We start from the raw sequence: 6,000 nt of genomic DNA on the forward strand, positions 1-6,000 counted from the left end.
AAAAAATGCAGAGAGTAGAGAGGAGTCGCGTGTCGGCCGCTCCACAGCAAAATGACCAGTCGGCCATTTGCAAGGCAAATGGAGAGTTCCCAGGGGCTTTGGAGCCGTTTCTCGGGAGTTTGTGGGACGATCAGGGCTGTGCTGCTGCATGGCTCTAGTGTGTGTCAGACTCTGTTTGCTCAGGGTTGGGCATGTGGTTCAGTAAGCATCTACTGTTCTGAGTTCATACCAAAGGGGCGAGAGACACAGAGGGAGAGAATTAGAGAGAGAGAGAGAGAGAGTGAGAAAGAAAGCGCACACGATGCAAAGAGATAAAGATTGAGCACTTACTCGGACGTGGGGAGTGTTTCGTAGTAGATGGAGGAAGAGAGAGAGAGAGAGAGAAGACAGAAGAGAGACGAAAAGAGGAAGAGAGAGGTGCAATGTAATGACGAGCGAGGTGTTTCTGGAAACGTGTAAGAACTTTTGGTAGTGCCTTCAGTGGCCGTGTTCACGCCGTGTTTGTTTTTCCGTGATGGCAGGGGGAAATGATGCCATGTGTTCGGCCCACTGGTGCAGAAGAGGTGGAATTAAACACACACACATGTACACACACACACACACACACACACACACACACACACACAGGGCTGAGGGAGCGATAGAGAGATTGCATTGGGGAGAGATACACAGCGTGCTGACGAAAATGGAATGTAAACAAGAGAAAAGACGAGGGAGGACCAGAGTGGCCAGAGGAGAGAAGAGAGGAGGTGCTGTGCTGGACAGAGGGAGAGAGAGAGAGAGAGAGGGAGAGTACAAAAAGAGGGAGGGAGAGAGAGAGAATAACAGGGCACTCGTGCTCTCTAGCACACACAGTCACTTCCCCCTCCCCTCCCCTCCTCTCTCGCTGTCTCTCCTCCTGCCCCCTCCCCCCTCTCTCTCTCTCTCTCTCTCTGTCTCTCTCTCTCTCTGTCTCTCTCTCTCTCTCTCTCTCTCTCTGTGTGTCGCTCTGTGTGTGAGCTCAGTTGCTCTGAGTGCTCAGCTCAGCTCAGCTCAGCCACAGGAACAGCAGCAGCAGCAACAGCCACATCGGCAGACACAGCAGCAGCAGCAGTGGTGGCAGGCACAGGCAGCCCGAGTGAGGTAGCACTTTACTTAGTCCTTCCTTCATCATTCTCTCTCTCTCTCTTCTCGTCCGCTCTTTGCTCTTTCTCTCCTTACAATCGGACAAAAGGCCCTGGTGGGTGTGGACACTCACCAGAGGTCCCCTTCGTGTGGCATAGTCTTGGCTTTAACGGTATGAGTCCAGCGTGCTTGCTTGTTTATCTGACGTGGGTATGGCCGTCAGGTTGCTTGGCTGGCTGGCTGGCTGGTTGGCTGGCTGGTTTGTTGTTGAACTTGTGGTGTGAGCAGTTGGTGGAGTGACTGAGCTACTTCTGGCTCTGAATAGTAGAAGTGTTCTCTTTCCTCTCTGTCTTTCATACATAAACATGCCTGTCGACTCTCTGTGTGTGTGTGTGTGTGTGTGCTGGGGGGTTGGGGGAGCAGTGTGATGTAACAGATTGCCATAGAGTAGTGGCACAGCTGAGGGCTATTCTCTGTCTGGCGTTGAGGGAGAAATGGAGATGATGGTGGGAGCCATAGGAGGGTGATTGCCCTCCTCGAAAAAACCAAAACATGGATGACAACAATCAGCTCAGCACTCAGCTTTGCTGGAAGGCTGATTGTGTGTGTGTGTGTGTGTGTGTGTGTGTGTGTGTCTGTGTGTGTGTGTGTGTGTGTGTGTGTGTGTGTGTGTGTGTGTGTGTGTGAGGTGTGTGTGTGTAAAGGGCATGAGCATTAGGAGAGAGTGAGAGTCAGTGAGAGAGTGAAAGAGAAAGAGAAAAAGAGGGGCTACTCTACCTGTGTTTTGCCGGTAGGGGACTTGTCAAATCCAGCAGTCTGTCAGCTCCTCCTCTCTCTCTGTCTCAGGAGAGCCTCTAACTGCCTCTCTGATATTCTGGAAAGATCCGGAAGAGTCGGTTGGCTATGCCTTCCCGCCTCAGGACAATAGACCATTCCTTTGGCTGTCTGAAAGAATACAAATTTTCACCATACAAACATATAACGAAATGTGGAATAGTATCTGTGGACTGTGTGATCTGTGTACATGTCAGTTAATGTGTGGCGAGATACACTATCAGTGTGTGTGTGTGTGTGTATGTGTACGTGTTCGTGTATGTGTCACAGCTTTGGGACTGAAGCAGCTGCTCCCTGTGTAGTAATCAGCTTGTTTCCACCGAGTGTACAAATTGATTTTGGTTATTTGGCTGTGTGTGTGTGTGTGTGTGTGTGTGTGTGTGTGTGTGTGTGTGTGTGTGTGTGTGTGTATGTGTGTGTGTGTGTGTGTGTGTGTGTGTGTGCGTGTGCGTGTGCGTGTGCGTGTGCGTGTGTGTGTGTGTGTGTGTGTGTGTGTGTGTGTGTGTGTGTGTGTGTGTGTGGTGTACATCCACACTCACATGGTCAGATCACAGCCACTTTGCAATGCACCTCTGGATTGGGTGACATCACACCATGGTGTCGTACACACACCAACACACACACTCCACCTGGGCTGCTTCTCATTGGTGCGAAACATCATCACACCATATTGGCTGCAGCGTGGCTGTATGCCTCAAATATGCCTCCTAATTGAATTTGAATGTCACGCTTGGCTTGGGAACGAACAAACATGCCACCAGTTGCCCGGCGGTTTGGAGTTGCTCGTGGACCGGACGGCGAGATGAACAGCATCTATACTGTTTACTGTGCTGGGGCAACTGTTGACCCTCTTGTTGACTCAACAGTCTCCGGTTTAATAGTCTGGCTTTATGACCGCGGGTCTAAACAGCTGTTCCTTCCGCCTTTGGGGAGTAGACGTGACAGAGGTGTAATAAAGACGTATCGCCATAACGCTACAGAATGCCGTTTATGTAGCAGACACTTCTATCTTAATCAACTTGCAACAGCTCAGATTGGCCCACATTTTCTCCATCAGTGTGTTTAGCCTACTTCCTGGGTCTTGAATGAGTCCATGACCTTGTTGTTGTTAGTAGCTTGTTCCAACCACAGCAGAGGTTTGTACGATTTTCATCTCTCTCCAAACAGTCAGTCTGTAGGGACCCTATAGAGTAGGCTATTCTTTGATGAAAACTGCGGCGCATGCTGCATTTACAGTACAGTGCCGTCCGAAGAGTTTAGTTTTTCTATGCAAGCGCACAGTCGTCTTCAGAAGTGCTGTTGAAAGCACTGAGCATCAAGGTTGCCACCACAGTAACCACACGAAAGATGGTTGTGTGTCAGGTGACGACAGAGCGCTGTAGTGTACAGATGGCTGATTGAGCTTTGCTTCCTGTTATGTTGATTAGGAGTGGGACAAAATATCAATACGGCAATATATTGCATGACTTCTTTTTGCGGTAAGTAATTGATATGTTGCCACTAAATATCGATGTTTTTTTTTTCCTAAAATACTGAATTTTACAATTCATATTCTAAATTGACTCATTCACCAATTCATGCATTTGAATAAGTATTAACACTGAAATGTGTCTTTTAAGAAAGAAATCTGTTATTTCTTCAGAGGTAGGCTATATTGTCGGTTAATTTTAAGAGGCACTAAGCTAAACCTTTGTGCACTGTACACTGTTTCATATATCTTGAGAAATGCAGTGAATAAATAAATACTTACAGCGTTTTGCCTTTTTATTCTTCACTAAATACAAATATCATGATTGTAGATCAGTCTTTTGCAATGTATTGAGTATTACTGAATCGTGATATCATTATTGTGAGCAGTACAGTATCAATGACAGTATTGATTAGTGAGTTACTTTGTGATTCCCACCCCTAATGTTGATTTGCTCTGGTGGTATAAGCTTACCCACACACACACTCACACACTCACTCACACACACACACACACACACAGACTACTTGAAGACACACACTTTATAGCGTATTGATAATTTAAAAGGCTAGAAGTGGATGTATACAGTGTTGGATACTTTGGTATATTTCCATGGAGACAAGATTATTTTTCAAGCCACGTTTAACAGAGATCTTTGTGTCAGTGTATAACGTGAGTGTAGTATGTGTGCATGGATATGTGTGTGTATGTGCGCTGCGTGCGTGCGTGCGTGGGTGTGTGTATGCTGCGTCGAATGTGTTGGTGTATCTGTTTGTGTTGGACTGGAAACTTGTGGTCCAGTGTTAATGTCAAACCGCGGGGCTGGTGGAAAGGCTTAATGTGTCCGTTCACATCTCTCATTGCTGTCCCCATTTGTTTTTATGGCTCCCGCATCACTCGTATAAATAGGCCTGTTCCCCTAGCAGTCACCCTGGTTTCTCCTATCTCTCTCGTCTTTATAGCTGTCATTTCCTCGCATTTTTCCTCTCTTTCTCTTTTTTTACATATCCCCCTCTTTGTCTCTGTTGTTTGTCTCAGACTCTTCCATTAACCTCTTTTTTTTTATCTTGGTCACTCTGTCTTCCTGATGCGTTCATTCTCTTAGTCTGTAAAGCTGGGTGAATTCCTCATTCTGATTTATCAAGTTAGCACTATGCTTTTCATTGTAGCCTCTTTTTTTTGGCCTTGCTCTGTGTGTGTGTGTGTGTGTGTGTCTGTGTGTGTGTGTGTGTGTGTGTGTTTGTTTGAGTATAAGTAGCAGGGAGACACATTGTATGTGTGTGTGTGTGTTTGTTTTTATTAGAGCGCAAGAATGGCTTGGTGTGTGTGTTGAATGAATTGGTGTCTGCAGCCTGTGTGTTGAATGAACGCCAGACCCCGGTGAGGGGCTGAAACACTAGCCTCTCCTGAGATGGACATGCTATAGGGCCTCGGCTCCCACCACATCACCTCACCCCTCTCCCACCCACGCCCCCCACCCACAACCCCCCCACCCCGGCCTCAGAGCCTGGGCCACCTGAAACCACCCCAAAGCGTGGCCTGCTTCCTGATTGACACCGCACACTTCCTGCATGCGTCTTCCTTTTTTTCCCCTCACGAGGCTCCGACAGGCGTCAGATGGTGCCAGGCCGTCTCCTTTGCCCCTCAGTTTAATGGGAGACTCCTTGTACACGGCTCTTCACCCCCCCCCCCCCCCAGCTATGTGCCCAGCTTGTCCACACTGGCACAAGGCTAATCAGTCACCTAGGCAGGCGCTAGCTCAGGCTGCCTCCTGCAGAAGTCAAATTGGTGTTGGCACTGGAGGCGTGCTGGATGCTAACCGGCTGGATGCTGGATGCTAACGAGCTAGTGGGGCTTTTGCCAGCAGACCCCCCCCCCACACACACACACACACACACACACACCTCTTATTCCAATCTTCTGCACTGTTTTCTTATTACACCTTAGCCTCTCTCTCTTACTCCTTCATTGGCACTGTTCATATCTCTCTAATCTTTCACTTCAATCTCTCACAGATAACTGCATCATATTGTTTGGACTAAAACACACACACACACGCACACACACTGAACACACACATTGAACACACACACTCTTACTGTTACCTCCAGGAGCTTGCTGGAGCAGCTCCTATTTAATCTCTCATGGATCAGAGTGCCTGTGTCATTGTCCTGCTGCAGTCAGAATATCCCCGTGTGATATGTGAACACCCTGTCCCTGGTTGAGGCGCTCAATGTAATGGACTCTCTCTGAGAAAAGCGTTTTCTCCAGCACGCTGCATAATTCAGATCAGCAGTACCGGATACTGGCCACCCAGTGCGATGCATGGCCGCTTTCTCTCGCCTTTCCTTATCGCTCTGATCTTACAGCTTTGCCATTTCGTAAGTCTACACAACCCCTTAGGTGTGTGTGTGTGTACGTGTGTGTTCCCAGCTTGTGTTGTCTGTGCTGCTTCTCAAGTTGTTGTTATTTCTGCAACGCTGCCACTAAATCTCAGTTCACCAGTCAGTTCCCACGCTCTCTCCCCTTTCCTCTCTCTGTCTGTTTCTTCTGGTCTCTCTCTCTTTCCCTTTCTCATCTCTCTCTGTCTCTCT

General features: G+C 48.0%; 1 protein-coding gene across 9 annotated transcripts in view; it reads left to right on the top strand.

Moving 5' to 3' along the window:
- The window catches only part of osbpl8 (oxysterol binding protein-like 8), a 93,457-nt gene that overhangs the window by 34,453 nt on the left and 53,004 nt on the right, over positions 1-6,000 (top strand). Inside the window, exon 1 of one of the 9 annotated variants that reach the window (XM_076296798.1) lies at positions 1,000-1,122. The exons of 7 other annotated variants lie outside the window; for them this stretch is intronic. The gene's annotated coding sequence lies outside the window, so the exon portion shown is untranslated. Of the gene's footprint in view, positions 1-999; positions 1,123-6,000 lie in introns of those variants that run through there. One more of the 9 variants, XM_076296797.1, reaches the window with a different exon arrangement.

The sequence above is a fragment of the Alosa pseudoharengus genome, unplaced genomic scaffold (assembly GCF_046254945.1).
Source record: "Alosa pseudoharengus isolate Yale_2024_CS ecotype anadromous, Long Island Sound unplaced genomic scaffold, YU_APseudo_1.1 YU_APseudo_1.1_scf_20, whole genome shotgun sequence".
Taxonomy (NCBI): domain Eukaryota; kingdom Metazoa; phylum Chordata; class Actinopteri; order Clupeiformes; family Clupeidae; genus Alosa; species Alosa pseudoharengus.